The sequence below is a fragment of the Mixophyes fleayi genome, chromosome 2 (genome assembly GCF_038048845.1).
Source record: "Mixophyes fleayi isolate aMixFle1 chromosome 2, aMixFle1.hap1, whole genome shotgun sequence".
NCBI lineage: Eukaryota > Metazoa > Chordata > Amphibia > Anura > Limnodynastidae > Mixophyes > Mixophyes fleayi.
Genome location: NC_134403.1, coordinates 291,293,351 through 291,305,965, shown reverse-complemented (window position 1 = coordinate 291,305,965; position 12,615 = coordinate 291,293,351).

Genomic DNA, 12,615 nt, shown 5'->3' with positions numbered 1-12,615 from the left:
GTGAGGGGCAAGATCTTTAGCAAATTTTTTGTAATATTGTGTGGTGAGTCCGTCGGGGCCCGGGGCAGAGGATGATTTCATCATCTTGATCGCCGAAACTGTTTCTGCCTGAGTAATATCAGCGTTCAAGAAGGCGAGGTCACCATCTGTAAGATGCGGTAATGAAAGAGATGATATAAAGGATGTAATCTTCTCGTCAAGAGAGTCCGCAGAGGATGGGGCCCTGGGAAGATTATATAGTGCTTTATAATAATCGTGAAATTCTTGGGCGATTTGCACAGGGTCATACAACGGCTGAGAGTTAGAAGTTTTTTTAAGTTTTGTGATCATTCCTTTAGCTTTCCTCTGTCGAAGTTTGTTAGCGAGTATAGAATCTGCTTTATCAGTCTTATCATAGTATTGCTGATTTAATTTTTTAAGTGTGTTTGCAGCTCTGCGAGAGAGGATTGTATTCAGTTGGCCTCTGATTGCAGAGATTTGTGTTAGAAGAGACGTAGAGGGGTGTAGTTTATGCTGGGTGAGCAATAAGGCTAATTTTTTTTCAAGGGATATTATTTCTTGAGAGGCCAATTTTTTAGCTGCGGAAGTCTTACTTATCATTTTGCCTCGGATGGTAGCCTTATGAGCTTCCCAAATAATTCCTGGGGCGATCTCTTCTGAGAGATTCAGTTCAAAGTATTCTTTAATTGCTTCCTTAATCTCTTGATGGACAGAGTGGGACAACAACAATGAGTCATCCAGACGCCATCGACGCGGTTGTGGGGCTAATTTTATTAAGTCAAGAGTGATATCTACTCCTGCATGATCTGTCCAACTGAGAGGGGTAATTCCTGCATTTAATATCGTATGAGTGAGAGAATGGGAAACAAAAATCATGTCTATGCGAGAATAGCTGCCATGAGGGGCTGAATAATGTGTGAAGTCTTTTGCATCCGCATTTTTAAGTCGCCAAGTGTCATGTAAAGCTAAATTGTGTAGACCTGACAGCAAGGATTGAGAGTCTCTTAATGAGGTGGGAGAAGGTTTCTGGTTGGAGGGGCCAGAGGATCTGTCTAGTGTTGGATGTAAAATGGTATTGAAGTCCCCAGCAAGAATTATATGGCCCTGTGCAAGGCGCCCAACACGACTAAATACTTCAGAAAAAAAAGAACTCTGACCCTGATTGGGTGCGTACAGAGAAATTAGTGTAATCTGCTCAGAGCGGAGTGTACCAATCAAAATCAAATACCGACCGTCTGGGTCTGAATATGATTTAGTTAGGAGAAAGGGAACCCTATTGTGTATTAAAATTGCCACCCCACGCTTCTTGCAGTCCGCAGAGGCAAAAAACGTTTGAGTATAAAGCTTACTTTGTAGACGAGTGTGTTGTCCCGTGAGGTGGGTCTCTTGAAGGAAGATCACATCAGCTCCCTCTCTCCTGCAGGCCCCCAAGACCACCGCCCGTTTAGTAGGTGAGTTCAGACCGTTGACATTGATCGAGAGTATCTTAAGCGCCATGGGTGCAAGAGGAAGCATAATTCCTACATAGTTTTAGTAAAAACATTACTTGAGTGAGTAAAAAAGAAAAAAGATTTTCAGTCCATCTGGAGCCTTGGGGGAAGGATGGGGGAAAGGGAGGGATGCCACAGGTAAGAGGAAGGTAAAAAGAAGAAAGAGAAAGGGGCCTAATTAGGCCAATACCCTCAGAGAGGAGAGCCCCGTATAGGGCTATCAATAAAATCAAATAATGAAGAAAAAACATTGTAATACAAGTAAGGGTGCTTGTGGGGGGTGGTTAGTTTAGTGGGATACAGATAGGCCATGAAAGGGGCCAGGAATAGCTATTTAGTATAATAGATTGAGATATTCTGAGCAAAGTTGGAGTGGATAAGTGACCAGAGGAAGGGGTGTTGGGAGAAAGGGGGGGAGAGGGGGCAAAAATAGTAGAAGGGAAGGAGGGGTAGTAAAGGTTGGGGGTGGGACGGGGACAAAGGGGAAAAGTGTGGAGTGGGAGGAGGGAAGTAAGGGAAAAAGGAGGATATGAAGAAGAGGGATGGGGAGAAGGGAGAATCATGGACGTAGAGCTAAAAGGGAGGGGGAGGAGTGAGTGGAGAAATTAGACTAAACAATATGAACACTTATGTAATATAGAAATTGTAACAACAGCATCAAGTATAACAGGTAACATCTGACCAAGTCACACATACCAAAACTTGTTTACATTTTAACTCCCATAAGGGGATATTATTTAAAGCGCAAAAATACTAGGAGTACATGACAAAAGGCAGTTTGGTTATTAGGTGCCTGTAGTGATCACAAGGCAAACAAGAGCTAGGTATTAGACGTTAGTCCAAGAAAAGGTGTGAATAATGTAATGAACATTTGTGGGTTACCAATCAATCTGGATCGATGGAGGGTCTTGTCGATCGACGGCTCACCGTTGTCCAGGTAGGAGGCGGTGCTAAATCTTTTGCAGGTCTTGAGGAATTATTGCGTGCTGTGGATGAGGTTGAGTCCGGAAGAATTTCTAGCTTGGAGAGGATGTCTTGTCCTTGGTCAAGCGATTTGGCATATAGGACGGAGTTCCCAGCGAATACTTGCAATTGGAATGGAAATCCCCATCGGTAACGGAAATTGTGTTGACGTAGTATTCTTGTAACTGGTTGCAGATCTCTACGTTTCTGGATAGTAGACGGGGCTAGATCTTGGAATATCTGGAGGTGCATTTCTTGAAAGTCAATCGAATCTGAGAGTCTAGTTGCATTAAGTAATTTTTCTTTCGTTTTATAATAATGAAGGCGGACTATAATGTCTCGCGGTCTTTGATCAGCTGCTGGTTTGGCTCTGAGAGCCCGGTGTGCTCGATCCATCAGAATTTCACTATCTGTTAGGCCTGGAAGTAGGTGTTTGAAAAGGCTGGAGAGGAAGTCAGGCAGAGAAGAGTTTGTAACAGATTCTGGTACATGGCGAATCCTCAGATTATTTCGCCGTGATCTGTTCTCTTGGTCTTCTTGTTTCTCTTTCACCGAGTCCACCTCAGTACGAAGCAAGGCTAATTCACGTTCGAATGTCGTCTGAGCACGGCACATGTCATCAGTTTTCGATTCAAGAGTATCAGTTCTAGTGCCGAGGGCTGCTATTTCTGATTTGAATTCAACAATAGCTTTCTTAAGTTCCTGTTGGAAAGTAAGTTTTATATCATTCGCTAGGTTAGTAATAGCTGCTTGAACTGTGGGATCTATATCCGAGTCACAAGGAGAGTTGGGACTTGAGGTGCTAGATTGATCTGTTGGAGGTGAAGAAGCTGTCCCTTTCTTAGAGGCAGCAGTAAAGATGGGAGCTGTCCCGGTCTGTTTTTTGTTTTTCGTAGACATCTTGAATGCGTCTTTTTTTTAGTTATGTTTTATTTTTATGTATATTTTTTTTTGTTTGGTTTTTTTTTTTTTTTTTTGCTTGTTTGTTTGTTTTCTCCCTGTTTTATGGCTTTTTTTTTTTTTTTTTTTTTAGATCATTTCTCCAGAAATGGAATAGATAAGAGGGGAGAGGGTGTGAGGGGGAGGTATAGAGTGAGAACTGGTCACATAGACATAGATAGCAAATACTCTTTTCAGCTCATCCCGGCCTCCGAGGCGGACGAATCCCTTTGGGGTTTACATTTGTTTATTTGCTTTTTGGAAGCGTGGTTCAACACATCAGTGTGCCACTAGGAACAACTATTTAATCAGCAGAAAGGGTATATTAGAATATTAGAAAGAGGTAAATTCAATAAATGACCACAAGATGGCAGCAAAGTTACATATAGAAAATGAAGCAATCTGATCTGTGCAATCTGTTAGGTCTGAAACCGGCAACAGCTGCAAAGAGCTCAATGATGAGGGATACTCACTATCAGTTGATTTCACAGCAAAATCTATTGGTCAGAGGAAGTCCCAGGTAGAACTCAGGTGTATGCTGCTCTAAGAAGAGGCAATTGGCTCCAGAGGATCCTGCCAGCAGAGAGAAGCTGCGGGTGGACGGAGATACACTCCGATGCAGGGGCTGGACTCAGCAGCATGCAGCGCAATGAAGGCAGAGATCCAGGACAGAGAGAAAGTTCCGAGATCGCCGACAGGCAGGTTTCCTCACCACGGACCCAGTCAGGTAAGTTGATTATGGAGTGGTGCCTCCGGGAGCGCTAAAGAGGTGGTCTGGGATACTGCAGGCACTCGGATCTATCGGGATCCCACCAGGTTCCGCGGCCAGTTGGCACAAATAGAGTTCCCAGGGGGATCTGTGCCACCAAGTTGTCGCAGCGGGTCAGATGTTCCCTTCAGTTGTGCCTCCGCTATCAGGGTTCTTTTATTTAATGTTGGGACTGCCGACGGCGGGGGAAGTTCTTCAGCTCCCGTAGGAGATAGAGGGGTCGCCTCCAGATAGGTTTTATCCCAGGTGGATGTGGGCTCTGGACTTTTTCTCTCCCTTAGAAATCCGGTGCCTGGGTCCCGCAGCGACGGGATTTCTCCCCGAGATTTGGCGGGAAAACAGGCCCGAAATCAGAAACAGAGTCAGCTCGTTGTAGATGGGGCAAACAGAGCTGACCGTGGGTACACGTGGTCCCGGTCACTACCTCAAGCTGTTGTGGTCACAATCAGGCTGTGAGGGGTCCAAATCAGCAATTTAGGGATAGTTGAGTACGGAGCTCGAGTGAAACACGTCTAGCTACAATGGTGTCCAGGCCACGCCCTATACTTTATTTTTTTAATTAAAAAAAAATCACTAACCAGTCATGAAATCATTAATTTTTGTCGCGCATCGGGCCTGCTGACCACTTGGTCCGGTTCCATCTCTCCTACCTGCCTGTTACAGCTGCTCTCCACTCCTGCAGAGAGTCGCACAGCTCTCCGGTGCTAGCGGTTCTGCGCATGCGTGGACCTGGCTTTTTTGAAAACTACACTCATTCATTCTATTTGCAAATTGCCTTGCAGGCTCTGTTTATTTAAAGCACCTGCTGCATTACCTAGGTGCCAGATCTTCAGGTCTCCCTTCCTGTTAGGATGTGCCTCCCTCTGGCTCCAGTATTTATCCTTCTGAATTACTCTCTTGTGGGCAAACTCATGCTTGTAACAATTATGTAGCAATGTAAGTAATGAAATATGGAGTACTTGCCTTACTCTAGATTAGCGCTGGCCGGCCGGTGGTGCGGAGTCAAACGAACCCCCTGGTGTTCACCAAGAACCGCCGCAAGGCGGGATGGGCTTTGCTGCGGAGAATCGCAGGTCGCGGTCCACTAGTCTGCCTCTAGAGGTATGGATTAGGAGGTAGCCCACGATAACACTGGAACTGGAAGGTAGGGTTCAGGATGGCCGAGGTCTTGTACACTTTTGAGTTGAGATAATGCATAGTCAGCAAGCCGGAGTCTGGTACACTTGGCGTGGAGATAATGCGTAGTCAGCAAGCCGGGGTCTGGTACACTTGGCGTGGAGATAATACGTAGTCAGCAAGCCGGGGTCTGGTACACTTGGAGTGGAGATAATACGTAGTCAGCAAGCCTGGGTCTGGTACACGAGGAGTTAGTGTCTGAAAAGCCTGTAAGGAGCTGGTACACGGGAGACACACGAGAAGCACCTAATCAGGGAACATAGGAAGTTGCTCTGACGCTGTCCAGGCGTCAGAGCAGGACTTTAGTAGTTTACAGATTTGAATTCCCCGCCCCGACTGTCATGTGACAGCGCCGACGCGACCCGGAAGGAAGAGAGGATCGCGTCGCTGGAGCGAGGACAGGTGAGTTGTAACAATGCTCTCTTCAATACTCTGCTGCAGACCATCGCATCTTCCAGTGATCCTGGCTCTGGGCTTCCCAGATCTCCAGGACCTCAGTGCAATACACTCCTGCAGAATATCACACCTTCGGGTGTTGCAGACAGTATATTCCGGCTATCGCTGCCAGAAATCGTTCTTTCTCCAGGCCTTGGTCTCTGTGTTCTCCATATCAGTCCAAACTCGCCTCTTGGTGGGTAGTGTCTGTTTATTTGCCTAGTTAATTTGCATCATATTACTCTGTTTCCTTATATTAAATAATCCCAAACAAAAATTCAGAAGAAAAAAAATCAACTTGCAACTAATTGCCCCTGCAAAATCCACAGACCTAAATAAGTAATGGTAGAGTGTAATCTCTGTAGAAAGTGTCACCATTTCGCTTTGCTTAAATAAAGATGATACATGTGTTAAGATTAATAAAAAGTTGTACTGCCCTGGATGCACAGACATTAAGCTAAAATGCATTTTTTGCATGGCATCAGAAGCAATTATCACCTGTGGCATCAGTGAAGATTACCATCTGACTGTTTTTTCATGTAGCACTTTAAATTTCAGTCTACAAATAAGCTATCAAGTATGTGTGTGCTACATGAAAAAACAGTCAGTATTTAACTTATGTGCAAAACAGAAAACTAGTTTTCACCCCTTGCATTGTAACATGGTTTGCAGCATGCTGTTTGGTCAATCTCGCCAGTCAGGCGCCATCCCCGCTGATCCTTGTCGGCCGCAGCTCTATGTTGCTTGGAGCTTCTGGCCATTTAAATAGTCTTGGAAGAATGGCGCTACCTTCTCGAAGGAGCATTACATCCTGTGATGGTAATGACTGATCACAAGAATCTTACTTACCTCCAGGAGGCTCAGTACCATCTGGGTCGTGGTAGATCGCTTCTCCAAGATGGCTCACTTCATTCCATGTAGAGGCCTTCCCTCAGCTACTGAGCTCGCAAACCTGTTTATAAAGAATATCTTCCGTCTCCACGGGTGTCCTCAGGAGATCATCTCTGATAGGGGAGTGCAGTTTGTGGCTAGATTCTGGAGAGCTTTTTGCACCAAGATTGGAGTCAAACTTAAATTCTCTTCCGGCTACCACCCTCAAACTAATGGACAAACAGAACGAGTAAATCAGGACCTGGAGTGTTTCCTGCGATGCTTTGCTTCAGACAATCAAGCTTCTTGGAGTGACCTCCTTTATTGGGCTGAATTCGCTCATAATAATCTCGTTCACTCTTCCTCTGGATATTCTCCTTTCTTCATGGTCTATGGCAAACATCCCACTCCTCCTTTCCTATCCGAAGCTCCAGCTTCTCCTGTGCCTGCTGCTGACTCCCTCATTCACGATTTGTCACAATTCTGGACCAAAGCCAAGGCGACACTTTCTACTTCAGTGCAACGATTTAAGATTGCTGCTGACCGCCATCGAAAGAACCTTCCAGTACTGAGAGTAGGAGATCGTGTATGGCTGTCAACTCGCAACCTCCGGCTCCGAGTTCCGTCAATGAAATTGGCTCCCCGGTTTATTGGTCCTTTTGCTATATCTCAAGTTATCAACCCTGTTTCTTACAAACTCTCATTACCTCCTTCCCTCAGAATCCATAACACTTTCCACATCTCTCTGCTGAGACCTCTAGTCCTCAACGAATTCTTCAAAGAACCTGTTTTTCCTCCACCTATCAAGACCTCTCTGGGGGATGAATTCGAAGTAGAGAGAATTCTGAAGATTCATTTTGTTCGAGGTAACCCCCAATATCTTGTGCATTGGAAGGGCTATGGCCCTGAGTAGAGAGCCTGGATCCCGGAGGCCGATCTTCATGCTCCTCGTCTCCTTGCCAAATTCCTGAAGAGGACTGACCCTTCTTCGAGGTAGAGGAAGAGGGGGGGGTACTGTCAGGCGCCGTCCCCGCTGATCCTTGTCAGCCGGGGTATGGACGCCCTCCTTCCTTCTAGGCAACAGACGCGCTGCGGCTTCCGCCTCTGAGGCCTGTCGGGCGCATGCGCCCTGTCTCGTCCCGTTGCCTAGCAACGGGATGCTACCTGCCCCGCTGGATCCCCGCCTCCTGGCGCCTCCAATCCTCATCTAGCCTGCTCTATTTAAACCTGGCTCTGGCGCCATTAGGGTGCCAGAGTAACAGGTTCATCCTAGTATCCTGGTTCTCCTGCTTCCTTGTCCCTTATTGTGCTATTGTTGTTCCTGCTCTCCGTGTGACCCAGCTTGGCGACCATCCTATTGTCTGTGAACCATCTTGTACTTTGACCTCGGCTTGCTGACCATTCTCCCGGATTCTCCCTGGTACCGTACATTCCTGATTGGCTCGACCCGGACCGTCTGACCCTTTTACACTACACTGGCAACTGGCTAGTAGGACCGTGACCTGTGTACCCTGTGCAGCGAAGTCCAAACCTCCTTGCAGGGGTCCCTGGCGAATACCAGGGGTACGTTAGACTCTGCACCTGCTAGTTCAGTAGCACTAATACCGGTTAGTGTTCTGTTCCGTATACTCCTCAGAAGGCCTGCGTCCTGACATCGTCACTCACAACCACCTATTTTATTTTGGCCATTTGAATGGCGGTTTGGCTGCGGTTTTGAAAACCCCAGCTTAGTAAATCCGACTGTATGTTCATCATTGTTAAAATCATGATGGCTGTTTGCAAAGTGGTGGTTTTGAAAAATGTCAATTCTGGACGTTTTAATGGCGGTTTGGCTTTAGTAAATGCGGCAGTTTCAAAACTACCGGAAAATTAGCCTAAAAGCGTCAGTTTGAGCAAACCGCCCTTTAGTAAATCTAGCGCCAAGTGAACTTTTGAACATAACTAAAGATTTTTTCTAAAGAGTTTTTCAGATATATTATAATATGCAATTTTAATGCATTTTTTTTTTATTAGTTATTGTATTGCATTGTTATATAGGTTAAAGGCTATTGGTATAAATATGCTCAATTTGCATAATGTGTCATGTGTTTCATATTGCCTGTCGAAGAAGGCTACTACGAAAGGCATAGCAACCTGATTAGCAATGCTATTTCCTGGCATTTGTAAGTGCAACCTATTTTATTTACATGATAATTGCAAAATTGCAGCTGGTCCACGTGGCTTTTTTTAACTCTACAATTTCCCTATTATACAGCATACACAAGCTTTTGGTTAGTGTCACGAATATGCTCCCTAAATCTGTGACTTTGGGGGTTACACACAATTCCAACACTCTGTCTCTCTCTACCTTTCACACAGGTTATAGACCTGCTGAATCGCCCCACAACAGCGCTCACACCCCCACATACTTCAGGTTTGCCACCACCTACTGAATAAGGGCAATAGGACCCCAATATACTGTCCCACACTGGCATAAATGGCTTCTGGCTACTCACAGGTTAGCAGAGCCCACACCAGCAATCAAGGGATTATCTTGTCACACCTCCAGACTGTTACACAAATGTAAATGCAAGTACACACTAGGCTTGTTAGTCAAATGTATTAACAAATCACACCGGTATTCAAAGGGTTAACTAGGTTGAGCTATATTCTTCTTAACAGGCTAATGGATTTGTTAGAGTATCAAGGACATAACTTATTAAATTTATAGATTTAATATACAAAGGTACAGAGCATTCAGATATGAAAACAAATAGATGAACAATTGACATACATAACCAAAACAGATTTAAAAATAAAAGACAAATTTTCAGAATATAACTTACATAAATTGTATAATCTGTGCCATGGGAAATTGGCTTGGAAGGTGGACAACTTATCAATGTGGATTGATTTTCCCAAAAGACCGACCATTTCTTGTAGCTGTTCTCTTTTTAAAGACACTTTCACACCTTTCCCCACCTCCAGGGGCTATGCTCTCTGACACTGTTTATAACCACGATTTGTATATTGCCTGATTTAATACCTAATTCTACTATGTGACCTAACTTTCCGGTAGTATATCCCAGAGACATAACTCCCCGTCAATAAACCGGTCATAATCTCCTGAACATTTAAATATCAAACATGATGGAATTATGACAATATGACATACCTTTCTCAAAGACATGTTACTACAGCTGTTCCCTGAAACCGCTGGTAAGTATAACCTGCATAGAGAGCCTTCATGTTTTGTCTTTCTCACCTAGGAACATGGCTTTCCCTAATTTACACCTGGGGTTAGTTTGTTTTCACAATACATATTGAAAGGAAGTCTCCTCTAATTAGGAAGTGGAATACATGATCAGATCAAAGACAATGGGTGTGTGTGATCTGCATATCTTAAGTTGGTTTCCTAACAAAGAGTCTGCTGAATCTAATTACCTCCTACTGGGATAATTGACCAAATTTTATTTTTTTTTTAACATATTTTTTGACCAAATATTTTATAAAGGAAACAAACTTTTATCTCAGGGAAAATCATGTTCATTTCTATTTATCAATTTAATATTTTATTTGGGGCACTGACATTTAATATTCTATGTAGGTCTTCATCCTGACGGTAAACTTTCTGGAGGATGCCTGCATAAAGTGGGGATGTGGTAATATGTGGAATGCGTCAGTTGACTGCCTAGTGAAAGATGTTTTTTCAGGATTCTGTAACTTGCTACCGTGTGAATAAGCATATGTACAAGATATTTGCATGTCTACTAGCACCCTGCATAAATCATTAGCCAGGTGTAAAGACTCGTAAACATGGGTGTGGAGAAACACCTATTAATAACATAAGCAATACATTATATTGTCCTATGTCCAGAGTGCTCAAAGGATGTTATCAAAACATCCCTGCATCATAGAGTACTACCTGCTTAATTTCGGACATAGAACTCCATTATGTTTGTTGAGCATTATCTCAGAGAATTTGGAGTCACTCAGTCAAAGATAACTGGAAAGAAGCAAAGGCACTTTTATAACAAAAAAAAAAGATATTTATATTTACAAAGACACTCAGGCATAGGATTACAGTTAATAACAATCAGGGGTTTCACAGTGAGCCTAGTAGACTAGTCTACCCTAAAAGGGCTATAGACACCATTCCTCTGGAGCACATTCCCAGCCATCGAGCCAGACCATTCACTTTTCAGCCAACAAGACATGAACGTAGATCAAAGTCCTTCTGCTTTTTGTAGGTCCACAAAGTAGAAGGGCTCCCAAGGCTTAGAGTATCCAATCCTTAGGACAGTCCTGGGTGTAAATGTATCGAGCTTCGATTTTTTTTTGTGATTTAAAATTGCCACAAATAGCGGCAGATAACCGGCGATATGAATCCCAAAGTCGCTATATGTATTAAGTAGTGATTTTTAGTCTGAACTTTGCGGCGATTTGAAACTCGCCCGTGTTTAGCAAACTCTCCCGTGTTTAGCTGAAAATTTCCATTTGAAAGACAAGACTCCTTTCTGATCGGTTGCAAGTTTGAAAAGCAAAACCCCTTGGATTTTAACCTCACTAATATTATAAAAAGCAAGCTACTTCCGTATTTGAGTTGAAAGGGGTTTGAGGAGTTAGAGAGAGACAAGTGGTAAGGCAGAGAGAGTGTATTTGGGAAGGTTGGTTAAAGTAAGTGTTGTGGTTTTTTTTATTCATTGTCTGCCCTGGTTTGAATTACAGTATTGTATATTTTTGTATTTTGGTTTGTTTTTTTGCAGATTTTTTTTTTCATTGTTTTCTGTATTTCCCCTGTGTTTTTTTAATGTGTGTATTTGTTTGTTGTGTTGTCTTTCCCTTGTGTTTCACTTGTCAGTTTACTTGTTTTATTTTTTGTTCCCCCTGTGTGTCACCATGGTGAGAGGAAAGAGAGGTGAGGAGTCTAGGGAGAGTGGGGAGGAGGAGACAAAGGAGCTAGGAGGTCAGGAGGTGCAGGAGGAAGAGCCCGGCGCTTCTGTGGGCAAAACAAAGTCTGGGTGCAATGTCTGTTTCAGTTTTCAGGAAAATTGTTTACTTGTGCACAATTTAATGCCCATGTATGATATAATTTTGGGCAGCCTCGCTGCAAAAACCACTTTTGACCTGAAGAAATTGGTCCCAATTGACTGATGTGGTTAATGTGATGGGGCCCATTAAGAGGTCCACTGAAAACTGCCGCAAACATATTAGCGATATAAAACACTGTGTTAAAAATAAAATGCCAGAGGGACGATGAGCTGCTACAGGTACTGGTGGTGGCCCTGCTCTGGTGCTGAGTTTTACATCCTATGAAGAGGAGTTTAAGCAGCTGATCTCCATAGAGCTTCTTGAGGGGATTAATGTGCGGGACACAGACAGACCTGTGTCTCAACCATAGGCTGGTGACTATTGTATAATGGTGTAACTTTTTAAATTTTATGTTTAAACAGTTATTCTGCAACCTGTTAAATAGTGTTTTTTTAAAACATTTCCCACAGAAGTCAGTACATTTGTCATTTTTTTTTAATTATCAAGGGTCATTGTTATTTGTACACAAAGAAGCAAATTTATGTAAAATTTCACATGTTTTTCCACACAGCCTCCGCACAACAGCAGTCAACTCCAGCGCCAGCAGGACCAGCTCAGCAGCAGTAATAGTCCAAACACATGAGGAGGAAAAATATGTAGCAGGTAAATCCACCTGTTGTTTTTGTGGAAAAAACATGCTATTAATCTTTTGCCTGTAATATGAATCACCTCTATCTGCTAGTGGACAGAGAATGGATATTAATTTTTATTTTTGTTTTTTTGGGTAAATGAAAATCACAAGTACAAGTTACAAGTGTCAGTATTGGAGAGACAGAAAATTCCTGAAACTGTGCCCCATGTTCCTTAGGTCCAGCTACAGCCTGAATCGGCACCAACACCCACTCCACACAATCCCCCACAGAGCCAACCGCAAACTGCCCCCACATTGGCAGAGTCTATCTG